The sequence below is a fragment of the Bubalus kerabau genome, chromosome 19, assembly GCF_029407905.1.
Source record: "Bubalus kerabau isolate K-KA32 ecotype Philippines breed swamp buffalo chromosome 19, PCC_UOA_SB_1v2, whole genome shotgun sequence".
In the NCBI taxonomy this organism is placed as follows: Eukaryota; Metazoa; Chordata; class Mammalia; order Artiodactyla; family Bovidae; genus Bubalus; species Bubalus kerabau.
Window position 1 is genome coordinate 13,515,166 of NC_073642.1, and position 27,639 is coordinate 13,542,804.

General features: G+C 40.8%; 1 protein-coding gene across 5 annotated transcripts in view; it reads right to left on the bottom strand.

The window, feature by feature from the left end:
• The window catches only part of MCTP2 (multiple C2 and transmembrane domain containing 2), a 263,087-nt gene that overhangs the window by 204,717 nt on the left and 30,731 nt on the right, over positions 1–27,639 (bottom strand). Inside the window, exon 1 of one of the 5 annotated variants that reach the window (XM_055555683.1) lies at positions 9,173–9,279. The exons of the other annotated variants lie outside the window; for them this stretch is intronic. The gene's annotated coding sequence lies outside the window, so the exon portion shown is untranslated. Of the gene's footprint in view, positions 1–9,172; positions 9,280–27,639 lie in introns of those variants that run through there. 5 annotated transcript variants of the gene reach the window in all.

The following is a 27,639-nucleotide window of genomic DNA, read 5'->3' on the forward strand; positions in this document are numbered from 1 at the left end:
GTTTGTTTCCTACTGCTGCTATAAAAAACTACAATCTTAGTGGCGTATTAAGATAAATTCATTATTTTTCAATTCTGGAGGCCAAAAGTCTAATACATATTTCATCAAATTAAACCAAGGTGTTGACAAGACTGCATAATTTCTTGGAAGCTCCAGAGATAAATCTGTTTCTCGGTCATTCCAGACCAAAAAGTTCTCATTTTCTTGCTGGCTGATCGTGGAGGGCCTTTTGCGACTGTGGAGGCTGCCCACATGCCTGGGCCCTCTTCTCCACTTTTAAAGCCACCAACAGTACGGAAAGTCATCCTCAATTCTACATCTCTCTGATCCTCTCTTCCGTCTTCCTCTTCCATTCTTAAGGACTTGTGATATAACTGGCTCCATCAGGACAGTACATCTCAAGATTTACAGCCATAATCGCATCTACAAAGTTCTTTTTGCCATTTACTGTACCATATTCACAGAATTTGGGTAATAGAATGTGGACATTTTTGGGGGACAGGAAGTAGATTGTTCTGCCTTCCATACTACCATATAGGTTTCCTCATCATTTCCTTTTTATAGACTTGTTTTATATATATATATATATATATATATATATATATATATATATAAATACACTGAAAATTCCCATCAGACAGTGTTTTACTTGGGATTTCAGTGATGAATCATTTTTTCATAATTCAAGAAAAAAATTCTGTTATATTTACCACCTCCTCCATTCTTGATATTCTAAATTTCCTTCTTGTATTATTTCCCATTTTTCCAAGGAATTTCCTTAACTAGCTATTTCTTAGAAGGTCTGTTCTCTTGGTTTTCCTTCATCTGAGATTGTCTTCATTTCACTTTCAAGGGTATTTTCACTGGATACAGGATTCCACACTTCCATTTCAGCACTTTAAACATGATGTGACGTTTCTTTCTGCCCTCTGTGATTTCTGATGAGAAATTCACTCATTTCAATCACTGTTTTCCTATAGATAAGGTCACTTTTCTCTGACTGCTTTCAAGATTTTGTCTTTGTCATTAAGTTTGCAGCAGTTATGATGTGACTCAGTGTATATTTTTTTTTATTTATCTGTTTGGGATTAGCTTAGCTTCTGGAATTTATAGGTTTCTTTCTTTCACCAAACTTGGAAAGTTTTCAGCCATTATTTCTTGGAATTTTTTTTTAGCCACACACTCTTCTTTCATTCTGAGCCTCTGCTCATACAAACATTATGCCTTTTTGCAATCCTTCAATAGTTCTAAGGTCTCTACAATATTTTGCCTCTCCCATATTCACAGTAGATAATTTCTACTGATTTATTTTCAAGTTTCCCAATTCTTTCTTCTGTTGTTTCCATTTTGTTACTGAATCCATATAGTGACGTTGTTGTTTTGTTTTTGGTGGTGGCGGGGGGCGGGGGGCACAAGATAGAGAGGCTATTTTTTTAATTATAAATTTGCCATTTGCTTTTACTTCATACTTCCTATTTCTTTACCAATACTTCCTACTCTAACTTTTATTTCAGGACTGAAGATTATTCATTTGAGCACTTTTATAATAGTTTCCATAAAGTCATCTTTTCATTGTCTTCTGTTATCTGTTTCCATGTGACTTGACATTTCTGTACTACTTCATATGCCAATATGAATTATATCCTGAACATCCTGAATGTTCTTACAAAATCCTGTGCCATATTTAAATATATGGTGAATGTTGATATTATTTTATTATCAAGCACCTGATTTGGTCAGCTTCTGGCCATTAATTCCAACCCACCTTTTGTGGGCTCTAGTTCCCATGTCAGTTTCATTTTCAAAAGCTATGCAAAGCCATTCAGATTTGCACTGAGTGTGCACCATGTAGAGAAAAGTCTGGGACTTGAGTGGATTTCTATTGGTCAGTTCCACCCTCAAAGCCCTTGCCATGTGAATAAGGATCAGATCCATTCATATGCAGACTGTAGTAAGCCTATGCTATGCTATGCTAAGTCACTTCAGTCGTGTCCAACTCTGTGCGACCCCATAGATGGCAGCCCACCAAGCTCCCCATCCCTGGGATTCTCCAGGCAAGAACACTGGAGTGGGTTGCCATTTCCTTCTCCAGTGCATGAAAGTGAAAAGTGAAAGTGAAGTTGCTCAGTCATATCCGACTCCTAGCGACCCCATGGACTGCAACCTACCAGGCTCCTCCGTCCATAGGATTTTCCAGGCAAGAGTACTGGAGTGGGGTGCCATTGCCTTCTCCAGTAGTAAGCCTAGGAGTTCACAAATAGATTTATGGGATCAATCCCAAGCTCCTTCTCACTCACCTCCTCTGACACCATCTAGTACCCTGGAACTCTCCCTGTCACCTCTCCAGTCAGCAGCAACCCACTTCTATGACTGCACCAGAGTACTAGGAGGACTGGGGGTGCGAGAAGCAAGCCATGCTGCAGCCCTGCCTTTCATAACTAGCCTTTACCGAAAGGATGGTCCCTCAACTTATTGCCCTGGCTCTTGCAATTTCCCACTGCCAGCTGTTCTTGCTGCTGCTGCCTCTGCCACAAGATTGTCAGGGAGCTGGGGCACGACAAAACTGAGGAAAAGGAGACCAAAAAAGATCAGAGATTTCTCTCTTTTCTCCAAGCTTTAAGGCTTCTCTTTCCTACTCCTTGAGTCAGAACTAGAAGGGTCTCCTTGACTTCTGTTCCAACACTGACTTCTAGATTTTGGACTGCACTGATTTCAAGCCAGGGGGATTAGCAGAGAGAAAAATTGTAAGCCCACCTCTAGTTTAGTGATGATTCATACTAATATTCTTCCCTACACTTCCCTGGAGGCTCAGTAGTAAAGAATCTGCCTGTCAATGTTGGAGACACAGGTTTGATCCCTGGGTCAGGAAGATCCCTTGGAGAAGGAAATGGCAATCCACTCCAGTCTTCTCGCCAGGGAAATACCATGGACAGACAGAGCCTGTGGGCTACAGTCCACAGGGTTGCCAAAGAGCCAGACACAACTTAGAGACTAAACAGCAACAATTCTTCCCTAGTCAACACGCTAATATTTACTTTTCAGAGACCTCAACCAGCTTCACCTGGCATTTCATCCAGATTCATGTTGTATTCATTGGGGAAAAAAGGTTGGAGTGGCTTTATTCAATTTCACCTGGAACCAGAATTACTTTAATAAGTTTCGCAAAAGCATTTTTACCAATTTCCCCAAATGTCCAATGCCTAGTGTGCAGAACCGCAAACATATAAACACAAAAGGTATGTGCCCAGGAAAAAAAGTAAATCTTAAAAGTGTACATAAAGCTTATAATACATGTTGGCCTGTGGTCTCTTTGATGCCCAAAAACGTCATCCCACCAAGTCATAATGTATTGTTCAGAATAAAGGAAACTTATTAGAGTAAATCTAATGTTTGAAGGAAATGGTGGTGAGGTAAATCCAACCGAGTATTAGATATAAAATATATGTATCAGATATAAATATCTAAACTATATATATTTAAAATATATCTAATATATATTAGATATAAAAATAGTATCAGGTATAAATATATATATTAGATATAAAATATATACATAAAATATAGTATATAAAATATACTGAGTTTTCTTCATCTCAAAGGATATCTAAAAACAAACACCTGTTCCATTTTCTACAACGAAAAAAGTTCATAGGCTATTTTCACAATCACCCAATGGGCCATAAGCTGAAACATAACCCAGGCTTTGCAAACCATCAGCCCTAGAAGCAGAATCTCTTCGCAAAACAAGATACCTAGGCTACCCGACCTGCTAAACTTCAGTTTTCACTTATTGAATGAAAGTAAGTATTCTGCTTCATCAAACCACTAAAGTCAGGACAAAGTTTTTACAGGAAACAAGCCCCAAGCCAAGGAGCCTAATGGAAGTTCCATTTATCATGGTTTTAACCCAGACATCCTCCTGAGCTGGCTGCTAGCGACTGGCCAAATGGAAAAAGAGCTAACCTTCTAAATGTCAGCTCAAAAGTTTCTGATTGAACCTGGACCACAACCACTCACTGAGTGAGAAACACAAGCAAGGAAAGACATTCTGAGCATAAGTTACCATTATGTGCATTAGAGTTATTCAGTGACACTGACTCAAACTGTGATTCTCAAAGCTCTCCTTTAGTGTAAATGTGATGAAAAGGGTTTCCTTTCACAATATAAGTATCAATTCCAATGACAGAGCAGGAAGCAGTTATTACAAGTCAGAATGTGTTACCAATATTACTGAGGTATCTTTTTAGTTAACCGCAGTATCTTTTTTCTTACCAGTAGAAAGAAAATTCCTATTTATAGGTTGGCCAGAAAGTTGGTTCCATAAGATGTTACGGAAAAACCCGAACAAACTTTCTGGGCAACCCAATATATTCTCTTAAAATAGGTAGGGAATCTAAACTAAATTCACAGATATACATGTGTTCCCCATCCTGAATCCTCTTCCCTCCTCCCTCCCCATACCATCCCTCTGGGTCGTCCCAGTGCACCAGCCCCAAGCATCCAGTATCGTGCATCGAACCTGGCCTAGCAACTTGTGTATATCTGTGGCGGATTCATTTTGATATTTGGCAAAACTAATACAATTATGTAAAGTTTAAAAATAAAATAAAATCTAAAATAAAAATAAATAAATAAACTAAATTCAATAAAAGTGAAAATCTGATGATGTATACGCTTATCTAATGGTGAAAGATAAAGGCAAACGAAATTCTAAAGAAGGATTATTCAGCATTCTAATAGAACAGGGTGAGTTTGTACCCCTTAGATATTTAATTATACTTGAAACAGAAACAAACCACTGCAGATGGTGACTGCAGCCATGAAACTAAAAGATGCTTGCTCCTTGAAAGAAAAGTTATGACCAACATAGACAGCATATTAAAAAGCAGAGACATTATTTTGCCAACAAAGGTCCATCTAGTCAAGGCTATGGTTTTTCCAGTGGTCACGTATGGATGTAAGAGTTGGACTATAAAGAAGGCTGAGCACCGAAGAATTGATGCTTTTGAACTGTGGTGTTGGAGAAGACTCTTGAGAGTCCCTTGGACTGCAAGGAGACCCAACCAGTCAATCCTAAAGAAGATCAGTCCTGAATATTCATTGCAAGGACAGATGCTCAAGCTGAAACTCCAATACTTTGGCCACCTGATGGGAAAAGCTGACTCATTTGAAAAGACCCTGATGCTGGGAAAGACTGAAGGCAGGAGGAGAAGGGGACGACAAAGGATGAGATGGCTGGATGGCATCACCGATTCAATAGACATGATTTTGAGTAAACTCCAGGAGTTGGCGATGGGCAGGGAGGCCTGGTGTGCTGCAGTCCATGGGATGGCAAAGAGTCAGACACAACTGAGTGACAGAACTGAACTGAACTGTAGCAGAAATAACCCCTACCTCATTTATCTAAAAGATATTATCCTTAATGGAAAGGTCTCCAAATTAGTTTCATAAAAAGAACAAAGGATTTCTCTGCTTTTATGGTCAATTGGCTTTTTTCTTCTAAAATATATCTTCCCAATCTATCATCTAACTTGTTACTAAATTTGTAAGCCAGTTGAGGGAAGGAAAATCATTCCACATACCAGACATCTATTTAAAAAATATATATGATGGAGATGGGATTCCCTGGTGGCTCAGTGGTAAAGAATCCACCTGCCAATGCAGGAGATGCAAGAGATGTGGGTTCAATTCCTGGGTCAGGAAGATTCTATGGAGAAGGAAATAGCAACCTACTCCAGTATTCTTGCCTCAGAAACCCCATGGACAGAGGAGCCTGGAAGCTACAATCCATGCTAAGTCAGACACAGCTTAGCAACTAAACAAAAACGACAATATCATGGAGACAGAAACCGCTCTATAACTGAGATCAACCAAAAGGACTGGATGCATTTTAGTCCCACTACATATGCTCTTGGAAAGAAAAAAAAAAAACAAAACAGAGAAGTAGGTTCTATCTCCTCTGGTTAATGATATACCCTGCCAACACTATTGTTCTCTTAAAAATCTCATCTACAGAAAAAAAAAAAATCTCAGAATTTCTTACCTCTTTACCAATCACTCCTAATTCATAGTCTGTGCTTGGAGAAGACTAGAGGAAAGGAGAGGAAGGGGTAAGATTATCTGAAGCATCAGATACCTGTATTTTCACTTTAATTCCATCTCTGACAGCATAGCCACAGTTATTATCTTGCCCTGTAATGACCAGAGGACCAAAAGGTATACATGATTTTTAAATGAGCCCCGGGCTAACACTCCACTCCAAAAGAATAAAGAAATTGCACAGAAAAGCAGAAGTAGCAGGTCTGAGACTGCTATCTTTTAAAAGACCTACTGAGGGCAGGAGGAGAAGGGGATGACAGAGGACGAGATGGCTGGATGGCATCACCGACTCGATGGACATGGGTTTGAGTGGACTCTGGGAGTTGGTGATGGACAGGGAGGCCTGGCGTGCTGTGGTTCATGGGGTCGCAAAGAGTCAGACACGACTGAGCGACTGAACTGAAAAGACCTATGTGCACGGTTATTCCTAGGGTGGCATCTAGGAACCTGGATGCCAACGTTTCCCACCATCCTAAGTGACAAGAGTATCTCACTGTCCCTAAACCATGTATGCAAACCATTTGTCTTATGCCAATACTGGCTTCCCATCTAAAAGTCTGGACATGTGATACACGCTAGGCTGAGGGTGCCTATGTGACCAGTTCCCAACACAAATCTACTTCAAAAATCTCTCCAATGGCAGCTGCAGTGAAGTGAAGAGTTAAACACCAGCAGAGCATCTAAGAATGAAGATGCTTTTGACAACAGAGACTGTCACCCTGGAGGCCAGTCCCGTGACCGCAGAGCCAGAGATGCTCCTGTTTGCGAGATAAAATGTTGGCTGTGACAGAGCCTCTAATATTGGTCCACTTAGTCTATTTCTTCAGCCCTCCCTTACACCCAGAGATCTGTGTACTACCCTCTAAATTCTGGGTAGCCAGAAAAATATTTCTCTAATTAGTTTCCCTGGTAGACAACATTTCGCAGGTGCCATCACATCTCGTTAGAGGAATCAAGCCTGTCCTAAGTGATTCTTTACAAGGGAATCTGTATGCATTTTTCTTCTATGCATTTTTCTCTTCATTGATTTTGCTGAGCATCCTTTCCCTTAGGAAATCAAAGCTATGAGCATGACCAAATGCTGAGTCCTTCAAGAGAGCCACCTGACCTGGGGGCCATCTTTGGAATCCCTGACATAGAAATGTTATTAAGAATGCCAATGCTTTAACATAAGCTGTCAAAATGAACAGATATGGAAGAAATGGAGACCGTCTAAATTATTCTGATTCTCTTTTAGCAAGAGTTACTGAAAGAAAACAAAGCAGAGTATACCTGTGGCGGATTCTTTTTGATATTTGGCAAAACTAATACAGTTATGTAAAGTTTAAAAATAAAATAAAATTAAAAAAAAAAAAAAGAAAAACCAAAAAGAAAGGAAAAATGAAATCTCAAAGTTAAAATTTTTTAAAGTATAAACATAAAAAGAGTCAGCTCAACTTAAAAAACAATAAGTGGATGGGTCTGCAGGTCGTGTAGGAAGAAAATGAGATGAGAAAAGGTCAATTATATCAGTGGAATTCTATGGGCTTCCCTCACCAGGGAAGCTAGGTGAGGGTCAAGAAGGTAAAGAATGTGTCTGCCAACACAGGAGACCTGGATTCAATCCCTGCGTCTGGAAGATCTCCTGGAGAAGGAAATGGCAACACACTGCAGTATTCCTGTCTGGAGACATCCATGGACAGAGGAGCTTGCTGGGCTACAGCCCAAGGAGGCACAAAGAGTCAGATGCAACCAACACTTTCACGTTTCACTTTCATTCTTTCATCACTTTCAAGGCCAGGCTGAACTATGAGCAGCATCTGCCCATCCAGAAGCATTCAAGAGGAGCCAGAGACGTAACAGCTAAGGAGGCCTAACTCAACTTGAGGGGGCAGGTGGTGCTTTGGCAGTAAAAGCTGGGCCAGCCTGATGCTGGACATCCTGAAAAGAAAATCTCAGTGTTATCAGGGAACACAGAGACCATGAGGACCTTTACCCTATCCAAGGGTTTCTACCATCTGTCTTTTATCAATCAATGTCTGGAGTTCTGGCAGGGATACTGCTGCTACTGCTGCTAAGTCGCTTCAGTCATGTCCAACTCTGTGTGACCCCATAGACGGCAGCCCACCAGGCTCCCCCGTCCCTGGGATTCTCCAGGCAAGAACACTGGAGTGGGATAGGTGACCTAAATAACAGCCTGCAATTTGGGGATTTCCCCTTTATCCCATGAGAAATGGGAGAGAGAAGGGAGGGAAGGCAACAGTGATTGCCAGGCACTCATCATTTCTGGTAGCTTTCTAATGCTCTATAGTTAGCATGAACACTGACCCTCAGATTTCACAAATGCAAATTTCTTCAGCACTCTTGTGTTTTCACTTTAACTGCACCTAGAGAAAGGAAATCAATTGAACAAACTAAGGAGCTCAGTACCACGTCAAGTACCAGTCCCTCCTCACGTGCCATCTCTCATTTGTTTAATTGGAGAGTGACTGCTTTACAATATCGTGTTAGTTTCTGCTGTAGGATGAAGTGAATTGGCTATGCGTGCGTGCCCGTCAAGTCGCTTCAGTGGTGTCCGGCTCTGAGCGGTCCTGTGGACTGCAGCCCGCCAGGCTCCTCTGGCCGTGAGCTTCTTCAGGCTGTGTACACATACATCTCCTCCCTCCTGAGCCGCACTCCCAGCCACCATCCCTGCCACCATCCCATGCCTCTAAGTCGTCTCGGAGCACCAAGCTGAGCTCCCTGTGCTACCCAGCAGGTTCCCGCTAGCTATCTATTTCACACAGGGTAGTGCATCTATGTCAATCCCAACCTCCCAATTCATCCCATACCTGCCTTCCCCTATCCCCACATGTCCTCTCTCTACATGTGCGTCTCTTGTTTTATTGTCAAATTCTGTGTCAGGATCCAGTGAGATCATACCATCAAAGTGCTTTGCAAACATTAAATAAATACTAAGCGGGTTTTAACATTATACCTCCTACCCTAAGGTCTTCTAAATCTTTCTTGATTTTCCTTGATCTAGAGAATTTATTAATTGTTCTGTTTATTGATTGATTTGTTGATTTCACCCTGACACTGTTTATATACATACCTCAGTTCATAATCTTTTTCAGATCTCTGGACCTCGTAGCAATACTCAGATATTCTCAGTCCTGGTTATGTATTCCTACATCCTCTCTTGTTGCTGGTTTATTTATTTGTTTGTTTCAAACTTTGTTTTCTTTCATAACTTTCTAAAAAAGAAAAAATTAGCCCCATGAATATGTATAGAAAATTATATAACACCAAGGTACTGGTGAAATAAAAACTTAGCTGCAACAACACTACCTGTGTGGTTCTTTCTGATGACTTTCCCCTCATGCCCTGCCAGAAGGAACCACTATTCTAAATTATATTTATCATAATACAGTTATTTTGTTAGAGGTCATTCAGGGATATGTAACATAGTACTGCTGCTGCTGCTAAGTCGCTTCAGTCGTGTCTGACTCTGTGCGACCCCATAGACGGCAGCCCACCAGGCTCCGCCGTCCCTGGGATTCTCCAGGCAAGAACACTGGAATGGGTTGCCATTTTCCTTCTCCAATTCATGAAAGTGAAATGTGAAAGTGAAGTCACTCAGTTGTGTCCGACTCTTAGTGACCCCATGGACTGTAGCCTACCAGGCTCCTCCATCCATGGGATTCTCCAGGCAAGAGTGCTGGAGTGAATATTGACTATACTCCTCATTTTAGACAGTACGTCCTTGAACCATGCTTTTAAGTCAACATTTCTTTCAAGAACTTTATCCACAATGATAAATGTAGTTTTATTTGAGAGATTTTTAACAGTCATATCCTATTTCCATTTTCAGAAGATTCCACAATTTAATTTTCCTGATGATGGATCCTTAAGATGCTTACCATATTTTATAACTACATAGTTACACAAAGCTTTAAAGAAGATTCTTAGACATATCTTCTGATGCATAAGTCAATTTCTCTCAGGGTTTTCAATCAGCCATGGACTCCTCCGTTAGAAAGTGAAAGTGTTAGTCACTCAGCCACCTCTGACTCTTCGTGCTCCCATGGACTGTAGCCCACCAGGCTCCTCTGTCCATGCAATTCTCCAGGCAAGAATACTGGAGTGGGTTGCCATTCCCTCTCCAGGGGATCTCAACTCAGGGATCAAACCTGGGTCTCCCGCATTGTAGGCAGATTCTTTACCATCTGAATCAGGGAAGCCCCATTAGAAGTGATCAGAAATGTCTGAAGAATGTTTGGATGCTTGAATAACCACAGTAGGAGACATAACTCACACACAGTGGGTGTGACTCAGAGATATGAATGACACCCCAGAAGAGAGGCTTGCCCTGCCCAAATTACCAGTAAGGTCCCATTGAGAAACACCGTATCTCAGAGTTGAGTTATCGGTTTGCAGGTTATGTGGATCCTACACTTGACTCACGAGGTATTGCCAAATTGTTCTTCAAAGTAGATATATTAATTAATATATCTAACATCAGCCAATAATTTCCTATTGTGCAATTTTTGCCTGCACCTACCATTGCAAGATTTTTCTAACATGTGCCTATCTGAAACTGTGAAAGGGGATTGATCCATTATTCTCTTAGCATGATAGCTTCAGAGTTTTTTTCTTATTTATTTGAAATGGTACTTTAAACAATCTAATAATAATGCTTTCTTTGTATTTTTGTTGCAAATCTCTTCACCCAGTATCTAGCCTTAAAAAAAAAAAAATCTATTAAGGTACCAAGATTCACATGTATACAAAATTTAATGAGCTGAATTTATGAGTATTTTTTTTTGCATATTGTGTGTTTGTGTGTGGCATTTATCCCAGGGGTATAGTTTAAAACCCCCAAGGTCACACATACATTCTCATACATCTTGGAAAAGCTCTGAAGTTTTGCTTTTCACAATCTTTATCCTGAATTGTTTACTTATGGTTTGAGGTGGGTATGATCTTTTATTTTTTATCCATATGGATAATCAAACTTTAAAGCACTTTTTACTGATAAGACCTACCCTAACTCCCAATGACCTTCACCTCTATCAGATACATAATTTCCATTCCTAAGATCTCTATCTATCTATACCTGTGCCAGTATCTCATAATAATTATTTCCTACATAGACCTGTAGTAAGTCTTGATATCCAATAACATAAGCCCCCACCTTGCTGTGGTCCTTCAGATTAATTTCTTTTTTTCTTTGTTCTTCCATGTAAATTTCAGAATTCAAAAGTCTAATACCCCCACCTCCAAATAAAAGCAGTGGAGATTTTGACTGCAAACTGCTTTACAAATTAATCTGAGAACAGCTTCATATTGTTCTCTTTCTAGCTATGAATATGGTTACTTTCTATACTCTATCTTTTTTTTTGGTAACAGATTGAAATTTTTAGAGCAATTTTAGGCATACAGAGTAGTTGAAAAGTATAATCTCGTATCTCCTCTTCCTCCCTATATACAATATCTGCAGTTATTAAGATCTACACTAATATAATTGATGGACTATTATTGATACATTTATTATTAACTAAGGTCTATAATTTACCTTAGTATTTACTTCTGTATTGTATAGTTCTATTAGCTTGGACAGATGCATAAGGTCATGTGTCTACTCATATACAATCGTCTCAGTGTTGTAAAAATCACCTACCTATCCCTCCCTCCTCTCCCCTCCTTAAACCTGGCAATCATTAATCTTTTCACTGTCCACAGTTTTGCCTTCTCCAGAATGTCATACAGTTGGAAACACACTTTACATAGCCTTCTCAGACTGACTTCTTTCCCTTGGTAATATGCATTTAAATGTCCTCCATGCCTTTTTGTGGATTGATAGCTCCTTTATTTTTGTTGCTGAATAATATTCCATAGTGCGGATATACCACAGTTCATTTCTACATTCATCTTTTCTAGAATAAGTATTTTTTCTTCCTTTACTGCTCAGAGTTTCCAATTCAATATGGAGTAGTATATTGGTAATATGCTCTATCTCTTATTTTCTTGATCAGTCTTAAGGGGTTTATTAGTTTTTAATATTTCTAAAATTAACTTTTGTTGATTTATTTACTGATTCCTGTTCCATATGTTACTTTTTCCTTCTTCCTATACCCTCTGGGTTTAAGTTTCTTTTTTTCATTTAGATTCTTGACATGGAAAACTAGATATTGATTTTCAGACCAGCTGCATCCCACAAGTCTTATGTCAAATCATTATGTCAAAATCATTACCATTTAATTCAAAATACTTCCTAATTTCTATCTTGAGTTCTTCTATGATACACAGGTTTTCCTAGAGGTGCATGTATGTGTGCAAAGTCACTTCAGTCATATCTGACTCTGTGCGACCCTATGGACTGCAGCCTGCCAGGCTCCTCTGTCCATGGGATTCTCCAGGCAAGAATACTGGAGTGGGTTGCCAGGCCCTCTTCCAGGAGATCTTCCTGACCCAGTGATCAAACTCGTATCTCTCATGCCTCCTGCTTTGGCAGGTGGGTTCTTTACCACTGAACCACCTCTAGGGAAGTCCCTTTCCTAGAGATATAGAGCTTAATTTCTTTAAAAATAAAAAAAAATGGGGAATTCCCTGATGGCTCAGTGGTCAAGAATCTGCCTACCAATGCAGGAGACATGGGTTAGATCTCTGATCCAGGAAGATCCCACGTGCTGCAGAGCAACTAAGCCCGTGCTCCACAGCTACTGAGCCTGCTCTCTAGAGCCTGGGAGCTGCAACACTGACCTCCAGTGCCTCGACGACTGAAGCCCTCAAGCCCTAGAGCCCACACTCCACAACAAGAGAAGCCTCCGCAGTGAGAAGCCCACATGCTGCAACCAGAGAGAGCCCTCCTACTCGGCAACAAGAGAAAAGCCTGGGCAGTACTGAAGACCCAGCACAGCCGGTAAATAAGTAAAATTATAAGCAATGGGATTGTCTAGTTATCTTTACATTATTGAGTTCTATCTTGATTCCTAATGGTTAAGTGAGAAGGAAAATCGTCATGTTTCCATTCCTCTTTATTGAAAGAGGAATGGCAGCACTCTTTATTGCCCAGCCACAGTCAGTTCTGCAGTTCGGGGTTGTATATATGCCAATCAGCTGAAGTTGTCAGAATGCTGTTTAGATCTGTCTTCTGATTCTTCTGTCTACTTGTTCTTTTAGTAGAGAAAAGAGGACAGGTTCTGAGAAACAGTAATGATGCTGAGTTGACAGGACTTGATAAAGGGGATGAGAAAGATGGGATGTCAGCATTGAGTCCATCCAATTAAAGAGTACCAGGGCCATTCACTCAAATGTCCAGATTTTGAAGGAAATTCCTGAGTCTTAACAATACACACTAGGTATGTGTGTGTTAGTCACTCAATCGTGTCTGACCCTTGACGACTCTAGAAACTGTAGCCCACCAAGCTCCTCTATCCATGGAATTCTCCAGGAAAGAACACTGGAGTGGGTTGCCATTCCCTTCTTCACAGGATCTTTTTGACCCAGATTGAATCCCGGTCTCCTACACTGCAGGTGGATTCTTTTACCTTCTGAGCCACCAGGGAAGCCCACACACTAGGTATAAAGGAATGTAATTCATGTTTTCACACAGCTTAGCTTAATGGTCCCATGTTAAGCCATACACAGAGATATCTTAACCAGTACCTACATTTAAAAACAACTGCCAAGCCTCAAATGTCCTGTCCATCATTGTTACATGTAAAGATTGCCTTGTCTGGAAATTATCTGTAGAAATAGAATACCTGAAGTATATTTAGGACTTCACTGGCAGAGGGATAGTATGAGAGAGATTTAATAGCCAGTAAAAATATCATCCCACCTGGGGAAAGTGCATATTGAAGAAGCTATTTTAGGACACAAAATACAATTAAAAGGTTAGCCTAAAGACACAATAATTTAAAACCAAGGAAACCTTATACATATCTTCCTGTGTCATTTCTTGCTTGGAACAGAGCCTGTTTAACAATCTGTGCTTATTCATAAGACACCAAATCAACACAAATTTTTCAGAATACAAAACAACACCTATCAGAGAAATAGTTGGACCAATCAACTGCAAGAAGGAAATTTCACTTATGAATACTCTCTTTAAAATAGGCATCTCACACAGCTTAGCATTCCCCTGGTCCGAAAACATCAAGCCAGTGGGTTTTTTTTAAATAACGCAACCCTTAAAAGCATTTCCCAAGTCTATGCCTATAAGAAGCAGTAAATATCTGTCATCTAGCCAAAGAACAATTACACCTCCTCCAAGCAGATAAGAAAACTCAAATCATTCTAAGGTGCTATGGGTAATAATATTGATGACCTCTAGGGATCTGCAACCAATTTAAAAACACACAAAGAATAATCACATCATTATATCCTTAAAACAGTCTCTTATCAAAAATAAAAGTATCATGCTTCCTCAATTAAAAGTAAAGGAAGAATCACAGAGTTGAGTGAGTAGAGAGTAGAGAAATCGGATTACAACAACCTGGTCTCTTACCTCTTACACTATTTCTCAAAACTGTTTAGATGGAGAGATTTCCATAATTGATTAATTCCACCATCTGGATTAGAAACTATTAGAAAGTATAACTTTATTACACACACACAGTCTCTCTCTTACACACAGCATATGTATACAAACAAATTATAATTTCTTTTCTTTGCTATCTTTAATAATTCATTCATTCAATAAAAGTCTATTGGCATCTATGTACTAGGGGATATTACAGCCATTGGGGATTCATCAGTGAACAAAACAGACTCCCTGCTTTCATGAAATGTATGTTCCACTTGAAAAAGACTGACAATAAGCCAAAAAATATTTAATATATTGAGTGGTGGTAAGGGAAAGAACAAGAGCTGAGGGGAAGAGGTGGCTGCTGAGAGCCAGGCTGCCATTTCTGCATAACAGGAAAGCCTCCCTCGGATCAAGTGGGCAGAGGAGGAAAGGAAGAAAGTGGGAGTGGAGCATGCAGTGGATACAGGGAGAGAAGGAGCCTGTCCACAGAAGGAGGAACAAGTGCAGGTGGTCCAGAGGCGGGCAGCTCTCTCAGGGAGACAGAGAAACCACAGGGAGTCCAGTGTGTGACTGGAGAGGCAGGACAGAGAACCGCAGGAGATGAGTTTCGAGAGGAGCAGGCAAGTTCCCGCTGGTCCCTGCCAGGACCCTGGATTTTACCCTGAGCTGGTTGGAAAGCCACTCCAGCCAGCCACGCTCTGCTAATTTTACTATGTATCTGGTGCTGTGTTCACTGCTTCACTTACATCATCAGCAATGCTCACAATGATCTTACGTGTGTGTGGGCACACTCAGTCACTCAGTTGTGTCCAACTCTTTTGTGACACCCTGCACTATACCCATCAGGCTCCCCTGTCCATGGAATTTTCCAGGCAAGAACACTGGAGTGAGTTGCCATTTACTCCTCCTCCAGGGGATCTACCCAACCTACAGATCGAACCTGCATCTCTTGAGTCTCCTGTATTGACAGGTGGATTCTTTACCACTGCGCCACCTGAGAAGCCCCCAGTGATATTAGACAGTAAACATTTTCACTCCAACTTTCCTCCAAGTTGATGAGGAAAATGCAACTTGTTCAGGTCCACAGTTCTGGAAACTGAAACCCAGACTGACCCAGATCAGCATTGTTTAACAGGGATGGAAGAGGGGATTACTAGCATTTGGAGCAAGACAATTCATTGTATGGGACTGTTGTATGGATTGGAGGATGTCAGTTATCAATGTCAGCCCTCACCATCAAATGTCAGCAATGTCCTCTTACTTCTGTGACAATCAAACATGTCATACATATGTTCAAAAACCCCAACAGGCACGCCGTTCCCACCAGCTGGAACAACCAGGACAGTCCCTGGCCCCTCTGCCACTTCGCTCTGTCTCCCTTGGTTTATCCTGCTCTGAAAAGAAAGCTGGCAATCAGAACAAAATTTGTAAGAAAGATGCGTGGATGAGTGAAACACTTTAAAACTTAATTATTTTCTCTGTTGCAACCGTTTTGCACATTCTCTCCTCCCATTTAAAACTCTGAAACAACCCTGCTAAATATCAGACTTGAAACACAATGGTCCAGGACAAGGAATAACATAACATAACTCTTCAGAATATTGGGAGCTGAGCCTTCAAGTCCCTAGAATAATAAAAATCTGCCTGTGAACTTGGGAATACAATGGGCTCTTTGAAAAACACTCAGGTGAGAAGATTTTCTTCAGAACTTTATATATAAAAATGTGCTTAGAGGAAAAACTCACACAAAAATGCTAGGAAATTACAAACAGTAATGCATAATCATAGCACGTGAGCCTGATAAATTCAATCGTTATAAAAGCTGCTTTATCTATACCAGAGTACTTATGTAAGAAACACCAAAAATTAATATTGACACAATAGTTTTCAGGAAGTCTTTAGAAGGCAGTCCCTAAAAAGATTTGACAAAAGACACTCAAAGTTATAGTATTTATAGTGTATAGTATACAGACAAATCTGTATTAGGATCTAAGATATTAATTATGCTTCCATAATTAATAATTATTAATTATTCCATAATTCAAATCAACTGAATTTGATCAGAGCTTGAAACTGGCAGAACACAAAACTGAGCTCAAATCTTTATAATACAACCAATGAAATGATATGATCCAAGATAACCAAAGTCGCAAGAAAAAATTAGTATTAACTGTCTAAAACATTAAATATGCTTACAACTGAATTTGGAAAGAGCTTGAAAATTGGCAGAATTTGAAACCAAGCCCAACCAAACGTAACTGCTTCAATAGGAGACATTTCAATGGACACTTCAGAAGTGGCAGACTCAATGAAGAACACATAGTAATGTAGCCAATTTAACAAGCAATTTAAAAGCCCTCATATTAGTAGCTTAAATAATAATATCAATAACAGGGTTTTACCAATTGATACCCAATTCAGAACTGAAAATCTGACAAATAGGCTTCTCTTAGATCCAAAAATACACCAAAAGATTATAAATTAGAGTCTTTTAAAATAATTTTTTCAAGACTGATTCTATTTTTCTTATCCCCTACAACCCAAGCAACAGAGAGCATTACCTGAGTGGCTCTTGGTTCTTATCAGAGTGGAACAAGGCCCGCCCATAAGTTCATGATCTAACGGTAAGAGCGGAGCAAGGAGCAAAGTGCTGTTAAACATACTGCAAATGTGCAGAGATAGACCTGGAACGGTATTTAATGAGGCACTAATCCCACGGTCTATACAAATGAAGCCAGTGAAGAGGAAAAGCAAGATGGAAGACTTCCTCAAGAAAAAGAGAAGTGACAACAAAAATTAAAGAATCAAGAAGAAAAAAATGAACAGAAGACCATGCCCATACCCTGACACTCAAGACGAAACCAACTATCTTCTACAATGACCAAAACCAAACAAGCAAATGCAAAACATGGGCAACACAAGTGCTGGCAGGGATGCTGAGCTCCTGGAACCTTCCTGTTTGCTGACAGGAACGCAAACTGGTACAAACACTCAGGAAAACAGTTTGGCGGTTTCCTATACATTTAAACATATACTTACCATACGGCCCAACACCACCACTTATAGGCATTCACTTGAAAAAAAATTCAAACAGATATCCATACAATTGAAACATATCTGTTTATGAAAGCTGTATTCAAAAATCATCAAAAACTTAACCCAACTCTCCCAAAACCAGTAAATAGCTTTTAATGAAAAGTGAAAGTCAAGTAAAGATAGGGTACATTCATATGATAGAACACCATGCAGCAAGAAAAAGGAATAAACTTCTAATATACACAACAACATGGATATTGACATAAAAATGTTAAGTGCAAGAAGCGAAACACAAAAGGCTATATACTGTCTGATACCATCTTTTATGACATTCTAGGAAAGGGAAAACTTGACGGAAGAAATAAGATCAGTGGTGGCTGGGGAAAGAAGACAACTACAAAAGAGAACAGGGAACTTTGGTGGGTGATAAGAAACAGTGTATATCATGATCTGTGGTGGTGGTTGCATGACTGTTTCTCAAACTCAAGACAACTATTTATCTCCAAAGGGTAAATTTTAGCCTATATTACACCTCAATAAAACTGGTCATAAAAAAACTGAACGAACTGGATTTTACCCAAGCTACAGGGCAGTTCTTCAAAACAAACCAAAATGATGCAATTCACCCGAGTACTTCCTGGTCCCTGCCAGCCCTGCTGCTGTGGAGAGTCAGTCATTGAGCACAGTGTCACGCTTTCAATCTTACAAATCCCTCAAACACCACCGGCAGTCCTTTGCACTGTATTTCAAGAATGCCTCACGATGTTCTAAAGAGGGATTTGTTGTGTTGCTGTTGCTTAGTCACTTAGTCGTGTCTCTTTGTGACCTCATGGACTGTAGCGCATCAGGCTCCTCCGTTCAGGAGGCAAGAATACTGGAGTGCATTGCCATATCCTTCTCCAGGGGATCTTCCCATCTAAGGGATCAAACTCTCCTGCATTGCAGGCGGATTCTTTACCACTGAGCCACCAGAGAAACACGATACTGATAAAAGTATGTGTGTGCTTAGTCGCTCCATCGTGTCTGAATCTTTGAGACCCCATAAAGACTGTAGCCCACCAGGCTCCTCTGTCCAGGGGATCTTTCAGGCAAGAATACTGGAGTGGGCTGCCATTTCCTCCCCAGGAGATCTTCACAACCCAAGGATCGAATCTGCATCTCCTATGTCTTCTGCATTGCATACAGATTCTTTACCCATTGAGCTATGGGTAGCTGATCCAGATGCCATAAGAGAGTCTGATCTCCCAGTAAAGCATATTTCTTAGTGCCCCCAACCTTCCACCTGCTCCCTGCTCCTCACAGTCCACCCACTCACAGAAAGTGGTCTCCGAAGTTGAGTGCATTCATCTCAATGTGGGCAGGAATTAAGAACAGAACTTCTACATATATTTATCTTTATTTTTAAATTGAGAAGCATTAATTATTGCTAAAATTTAATATGCAGGTTGATTCACTCACTTGACAGTATTTATTGAACCAAGAATTTGTGCTAGAAATGGGTCAAAGTGCTAGCAAGGCCACAATGAACTGAAGTCCCTGGACTCAGGAGGTGTGTGTCCTGAAGAAGTGGACAGATAAAAAATTATAATAAAAATACAGCACAAACAAACCAAAAAGTATTTGCATGCAATTCCCCTAATGAAAGGCACTAATAAAGCCATGAAAGGGAAGAGAATGTGGTCCCCACACCTAATCCTCTGAGGGAAAAATGGAAATTTCACAGTACAGAGATCACAGGCTCTCAGGATGTGTGTGCTGCAAAGTGAAAGGTAGGGTGTGTGTGTGTGTGTGTACGCAAGTGTGTCACACACCTGGCTAAAGAAATTTTAAAATGTTATCAAGTTTCCCTGAAAAAGATCCTTGCAAAGAAACTACGGGCTAAAGAGAACGCTGATAATTAAGTACTGGCAAAAATAATAGAGAGTGGTAATTACACTCCTAAAGTGAGCTTTCTTTTTAATTAAACAATTAAGTGATTAAAATAATTTAAGATTCCATGTTTAACCACACTGCTCTTAGTAATAAGTATTTAGTTCTCCATAACTCAGTTGAGAGTAAAAGGGTTCTTGATATTTATAATAGGTTTTGAGATGTTTAGATACTGAAAATTCCATCTCCATCTTATCCTTCCTTTTGTAGACTTTTTTATGAAGGCCTAATTTATAGAAAAGAAAATTCACCCATTTTTAAGTGCATAATTGAGTGAATAATATTAGTGAATTTTTATAGCTATGTAATTATCTCTATAATCTCCTTTGAGAACAGTCATCCTTCCTTTTCAACCTCTTTTTAATGCTAATTATAATGTATATAGGGCCTCCCTGGTAGCTCAGCTGGTAAAGAATCCGCCTGCAATGCAGGAGACCCAAGTTTGATTCCTAGGTCAGAAAGATGCCCTGGAGAAGGGGTAGGCTACCCACTCCAGTATTCTTGGGCTTCCCTGGTAGCTCAGATGGCAATGAAGCCACCTGCAATACGGGAGACCTGGGTTCGATCCCTGGATTGGGAAGATCCCCTAGAGGAGGGCATGGAAACCCACTCCAGTGTTCTTGCCTGGAGAACCCCCATGGACACACAGCTGAGTGACCAATCACACACACAGTATATAAGAGCCATGCATATGCAGTCTGTGGGTGAACAAATGCATATGCAGAGGGAGACGTTTTAACATACTGAATACTCAAGAGGCATGAACCAAAAGCATGCAGTATATGGCATTAGGGCTCCAGTCACTGTGGCCCCATACGCAAGCCACCCTGGACTTGGTCCCTTTCTCTTCCTTTTACGCCTTCATTATCTCTATACAACACCCAATGCCTTTCTCTGCACTGGAGTAGCATGCCTGTGATCCACGATAAAATCAGGGGAAGAACAAACACAGGGCCCTTGTAGAGACAAGTGTTTGGCAATCACACCATCACAAGCGGACTCTGCAGCAGAGTTAGTGTCTCCAGGCTAGACCTGGAGATCTGAAATCAATGCGATAAGATAACACCCAACCTCCAAGATCCCAGGGTGAGAGACCGACGTGGGTACACACAAATGCATTACAAATCAGTGTGACTGGCATCTGAATACCAAGCAGTCTTATGAATAATCAAGAAAGAAACCACTTGGTTCCAGAAACTGCCGTGCACTTCCTGAACAACAGCTTTTATGTAAAAGGTAATGAGAAGCAGGCCTTCATTTTTGGGAACTGATCAAAACTCAGGACTAGATTCAGAGTTCCTCTCTCCCCACCTAACCTAGTAGTCTGTTCCAGGATCATTTCAGCTTCACCTTTTTACACTTTGCTACCTTCCACCTTCATTCTTTTCCTTAAAAAGAAAATTTTGGAGCGGGGGTTGTATTTATTGGTGGCGTATCACAAAATCCTTAAGAAAAATGAAAAGGCCAGTTGGGTATGGATAACCGGGTGGATTAACAGCTTACCTCTGCGGGCTTATAAACCAACTCCTGTCTTAAATATCTGACACACGAAATACATAGTGTCTCAACAACTACAAACATAACCAGGTAGCCAATGTTATTATTCCCATTTTACAGAGAAGAAAATGTGCGGAGAAGCTAAGTAGTCTTGCCAGAGGGCAGGGAGTTAGTAAGTGTCAGAGGCAGAATGGGAACCCAGGACATAGGAATCCACAGCTTGCTTTCTTAATCACACATTCTAATGTCTCCAACTCAGAGACCAGGATAGGATGGGGACGCTAACTGCAGGGCCATGGCAGGCCAATGGCAACTCACTTACGCAAGTGGAGGCAGGGACTGGGACCCAGGAGAGGCAAGGCGCATCTGACAGGTCTCCATCTATCAGCTAGAGAACCCAGCCATTCCAGGCAGGAAAGCTTGGATCTACTCACTGTTACCAGATCCAGCTCTTGGGAAGCACCAGTTTAACTACTCAACTCATCATTTAAGGCACACATGTGGTCTCAACACTATGCTAACTACAGCTGAGTTTCATCACTCATGAATTCTGTACTTGTGACTTTGCCCAGTAGCACTTTCTAGGTCCATTCACAAACATACACAGGGTGACAAAAAATTGGAGTTGCCCAACGCGCACATTCCCAACCGAGGCTGAACAAGGCAACGCTCTCCCTTCTTGTCTCAGATCTCACACTGTAAAACTGTAAACAAATAACCTTTTCGAAGTCTACTAGGTGTCAGTTTTTCAGTTTCTGCTTTTTCTTGGTCATCCTGTTGTTCGTAACGGCCCCAGACATAGTGTTATAGTGAATAATGAGAATCAACTATATGTCTCTTTGGATAGACGGAATGTGTCCTGTTCTGATCCACCAAAAGGTTTATGGTCACAAAGATTTAAGTCAAGATTCTATTTTGCACTATAAAGAAGAAAAAAATAATCTGTTTTTCCATAATGCAATACAAACCTTTATTGAAAAGCAGAGACATTACTTTGCCAACAAAGGTCCGTCTAGTCAAGGCTATGGTTTTTCCTGTGGTCATATATGGATGTGAGAGTTGGACTGTGAAGAAGGCTGAGCGTGGAAGAATTGATGCTTTTGAACTGTGGTGTTGGAGAAGATTCTTGAGAGTCCCTTGAACTGCAAGAAGACCCAACCAGTCAATCCTAAAGAAGATCAGTCCTGAATATTCATTGGAAGGACTGATGCTGAAGCTGAAACTCCAGTACTTTGGCCACCTCATGCGAAGAGTTGACTCATTGGAAAAGACTCTGATGCTGGGATGGAGTCGGGGCAGGAAGAGAAGGGGACGAGAGAGGATGAGATGGCTGGATGGCATCACTGACTCGATGCACATGAGTCTGAGTGAACTCCTGGAGTTGGTGATGGACAGGGAGGCCTTGAGTGCTGCGATTCATGGGGCCATAAAGAGTCAGACACAACTGAGCAACTGAACTGAACTGAACTGAAAATACACTTTAAGAAGCAATAAATATTTTAAATGCATATTAAATGGAACCTATAAACACAGCAGCTATGACTTATATAAATCTTGTAATCACTGCTTAATTTGTTTTCACAATGAAAATTAGGAGCCAGTTTACAGAACAATAATTTTGACCATTGATCTAGGACAATATGTTTCCGGCAACGTCCTAGTCATCTCCCAAAAGAAAAAGTTCATATTATAAGTTGCTATATGACAGACTGGGGAATACAACACCTAGAACACAGGTACATACACACCCACTGCACAATTAAAAGTGCAACCTTCAAACAATTCTTAGCAGAGCAAGCTCAGTTAACAAACACTACACATATTCAGTTCAGTTCAGTCGCTCACTCGTGTCCGACTCTTTTCGACCCCATGAGTCACAGCACGCCAGGCCTCCCTGTCCATCACTAACTCCCGGAGTTCACTCAGACTCACGTCCATTGAGTCAGTGATGCCATCCAGCCATCTCATCCTGTCGTCCCCTTCTCCTCCTGCCCCCAATCCCTCCCAGCATCAGAGTCTTTTCCAATGAGTCAACTCTTCACATGAGGTGGCCAAAGTACTGGAGTTTCAGCTTTAGCATCATTCCTTCCAAAGAAATCCCAGGGCTGATCTCCTTCAGAATGGATGGTTGGATCTCCTTGCAGTCCAAGGGACTCTCAAGAGTCTTCTCCAACACCACACTTCAAAAGCATCAATTCTTCGGCACTCAGCCTTCTTCACAGTCCAACTCTCACATCCATATGTGACCACAGGAAAAACCATAGCCTTGACTAGACGGACCTTTGTTGGCAAAGTAATGTCTCTACTTTTGAATATGCTATCTAGGTTGGTCATAACCTTCCTTAAAGGGTACCAAGAAATAATGTAATGATAACCGTGTAATAATAATACTATGAAGTTTCACTTACTGATACTTAATAACACTATTTTATGTGACATTAACCAAAAATTCATTAAGTATAATTAATTTTTTTATGTTTTAAAATAAGCTAAATTGGGACTTCCCTGGTGCTCCAGTGTCTTAGACTCCACGCTCAAAGCAGGGGGCTCAGGTTCAATCCCTGGTAGGGGAACTAGATCCCACATGCTGAAACCAAAAGAACCCACGTGCCCCAACTAAGACCCAGTGCAACCAAATAAATAAATAATATTTTTTAAAAATAATAATAGCTAAATTTCTCTGAATAAAAAATAGATTATATTGCTCAAGGAAAATGTATAATGACAATAATTAAAGAGAAAGAATATAAGTCATTAACTTATTAATTTCCCAAAATTAATGAAATATTTGTTCAATCAGATGGATTGACCTACACAAGAAATTATGTTTTTCAAACTCCTGAAATAAATACTTTTTCCTCTTCAACAAAGTTTTATAACCTCACATAGAGCACAGTCTTAAACGAGATGTTCCATCCAAAGTTATGCATAATGGGAAACACGTTTATCTCTAGTTTTACACTTGACCTTGGCTCAAAGGCCAAGAAGTGATTATCATCAGTTTTACACTATGGCACAAATTCATTCCTAAAAGGCATAAATACCTGTTAAGCAGGGATTTTATTTAATAGCCTAGTATACGATTAGCAAAACTATTCCTTTTATTAACAAGATCTAATACTCTCTATGTCCATTAACACAGACGCTATTTGGAATATCAAAGAATCAACCTCGGACGCTAGGATTTCACAAGATTGGGCAACAGTACAGACACCTCATGGTTGGGTGGAAGAGAATAAACAAGAATTCCTGGATGGGTACTATGTTCCTGGTACTCAGTACATGTCACCAACTTAATTTATATGATAGTCATAAAGATCCTGCAGGAATTATTAGTAATCATTGCAGTCTCTACTTAACACATTAACTTGCCCTCTGTCAGCAGATCTGCCTTCACTGGCAGAATTGTCACTAAAACCTGTAGCTGCCTAGCTTAGGACCCATGTGCTCTGTACTCCACCAGACCGTTTTACCAGTCAAGTAATAAACTCATTAACTAAATTAACATTTTGAAGTTGGAATGAAATACGGATTTTTCTCTGAGTCTTTGCCTCTTTCCCAAGCCTCTGTGCTCTGCAATCTCTCTTGTGCAACCCCAGAGCCAGGGTCTTAGCAAAGGAGAGACAGAACTCCCTGTAAAGGCTCCTGCACTGCCTACAGGGAAAAGTTCAGTCCTTCATGTGGCATTTGAAACCCCACTGACTCCTGGGCTACAACCTCAATGCCCAGGCATTCCACAGGCAGTGAAAAGCGAGAGAAGATGAGGGGTCAGACAGAAAAGGACAGGAACAGTCAGGAAGGACACTAGCCTATTAAGAGGGCTCCACCCTATGATCGAGAGACGAGGAGATGATGCCAACAGCTGAACAGCAGGAATGCAGAGTTTGCCTTGTCTCAGTGGGCAGCCTGCAGCCGTGGGAAGGACAGATGAAGGCCATGGAGCATTCTCAAATTGAATACAGCATGCTGGAGGAAGCCCCACTGGATACCGAGTTGGAGGGTAATTTTTCACAGACTTAATATCTCCACTGAGATCCTCAGTGACCAGAATCACCAGAAAGGGTCCAGCATGATTCTGCAGGTAGACAAAACAGAGATGATGGGGGTAGAAGACGGGCTGACTAAAGTAGGGCCAGGGATAGAAGCAGCATGGTGTCTTTTCATATATTCCTGAGTTAAGGCAAATGACCTAGCTGGTGACCAGCACAAGAGGGCCAGAGGGACTGAGAGAGATAAAAGACAGTGAGGTCAGAGGCTGCTTACCAAAGGTAAGGGATCTGGAAAGGGCAATAATCTGGCAATTACAGGTTACACTAGAATCATCTGGTTTCCCTGGAGGCTCGACAGCAAATCCGCCTGCAAGGTGGAAGACCTGGGTTTGATCCCTGGATTGGGACGATTCCCCTGGAGAAGGGAATGGCTACCTACTCCAGTACTCTTGCCTGGAAAAGTCCATGGACGGAGGAGCCTGGTGGGCTGCAGTCTACCGTTCTATCCCACAGTAAGGCAGAAATGACTTCATTGGTACAAGTGACCAAGTAAGCACAGGTATGCTTTTTTCAGTGGCAGAGATTTTTGAGTCAGTCTTTTCAAGTAATCAAAACCCTCAAAACTCAGGTATCCTTATTCAGGTCTTACAGCAAGACCCTGAACAACAGGGTGATTAGATTTCAAAGAAGCAGGAGCAGCATATTTGCACATTCCTTATGTGAAAACCTTAGATGAGGTTGGTTCCAGAATATAGAACTTAAAATTTTAGAAAGTGTTGTATGTTAAACAACCAAAATGGTATTTGAGTCAGCATCCCATAGTTAAACATAATAAGATTCCCCCTAAATGTGATAGAAACCAGCTTCCTAAGAGTAAAGGTCAAATATCTGCTACCAAATGGCTCAGACTTAAAAGAATCCGCCTGCAACGCATGAGACCCGGGTTTAATTCCTGGGTCAGGAAGATCCCCTGAAGAAGGGCATGGTAACCCACTCCAGTATTCTGGGCTAGAGAATTCCATGGACCGAGGAGCCTAGCAAGCTACAGTTCATGGGGTCACAAAGAGTCAGACACAACCGAGCAATTAACATACATAATTTGTTAAAAAAGAGAGAACTTTCCATTTTCAAAAAAAAAAAAAATCAGTTTTGAAATTCCGGATAAGACTTAAGAAGCATCAGTAGCAGCTGCAGGAATAGAAACAGAAACAGGTGTGAAACATGAACTTTTTCATCCTGGTCACCACCCCGCACCAGGCACTGAACACACTATAACATGTCATGGAGAATGGAGAAGTCAGTGAGTTTAGCACGACCATTAACAGAAGACTCTCCTTCCAGCCTCCCTGTATGGCGTCTGAGCACCTTCTCACGGTGCATTTGCATGGAGATCCTGTAAACCCAAGGACACTGGGCTGGGGGAGGGAGTTCCCAGGGTGGACTGAGCAAGCCCCATGAGGGACCAACGCAGCCTTGGGACCTGCACAGAAAACACTCGAACGTCCATTCTAACCCACCTCATGTGTCTTTTTTTAATTTCTATTTTTGTGAATGTTTAATAATATATGTACTATCACTATCACAGCACACATACATAATTTATAAGTAAATATTGGCTGTGCCTGCTCAAAAAGCGTCTGCTGATAGGATGTATGATCAAAAAGCAAGGTAACAAGAACATTTGTAGAGCTCCTGGACAATGAAATGCTTTAATCTGCTGGGGGAAAAAAAAAGAAGCCTGCAATACTAAGAAAAGAATTTGTTTCTCCCCTTTAGGCAAATACTATTTTCAGAACTGTATCTCTTCTTTCAGAAAAAAACTACCTGGTAACAACATAATACAAACCAGACAGACAAGCTAAAATGGGCAACATGCTTGTTTAAAAAAAAAAAATCCAAGTGTGGCCTCAAACAGGTAAGTGCTGCTGCCACCTCTGCTAAAGGTGTTTCCCTTGAGGAATTTTAATAAATATCTCAAATTTCAAATTTCAAAAACTTGTCTCAAGTTTACTCTAACATTTACAGACTACACTATACACTGTTCCTGTTGCTTCTTCCGGCCCATTCATATAATTTGCATTTTCACAAGTAGACACAGATGTCCTTCTCGGTACCCAGGTGATGAGGCAGAAGTAGGAAAAAAAAAAAAAAGATTTGCAACTCCTTTGAGAGAGAAGGGGGCTTCCCCAATGGCTCAGCAGGTAAGGAATCTGCCTGCAATGCAGAAAACACAGGTTTGATCCCCGGGTTGCAAAGATCCCCTATAGAAGGGAATGGCAACCCACTCGAATTTTCTTGCCTGAAAAACCCCATGGACAGAGGAGCCTGGTGGGCTACAGTCCATGGGGTTGCAAACAGTCAGACACAACTGAGCGACTAAGCACAACTAAGAGAGAAGTCACTCATTATTAGAGCAGGAATTCAAGCTCACATCACGAAGATAGATCTATTTACCATAAAGGAATTAGAGAAATCTGGTTCACTGAAGCCTTAATTTAGCGGTGGCATCGTGAATTACACACACGGTTAGAAACCCTCACCAGCTGAGGCACACTAAAAGGTCAACATGCCAAACGGACCATAAATATTCCTTCA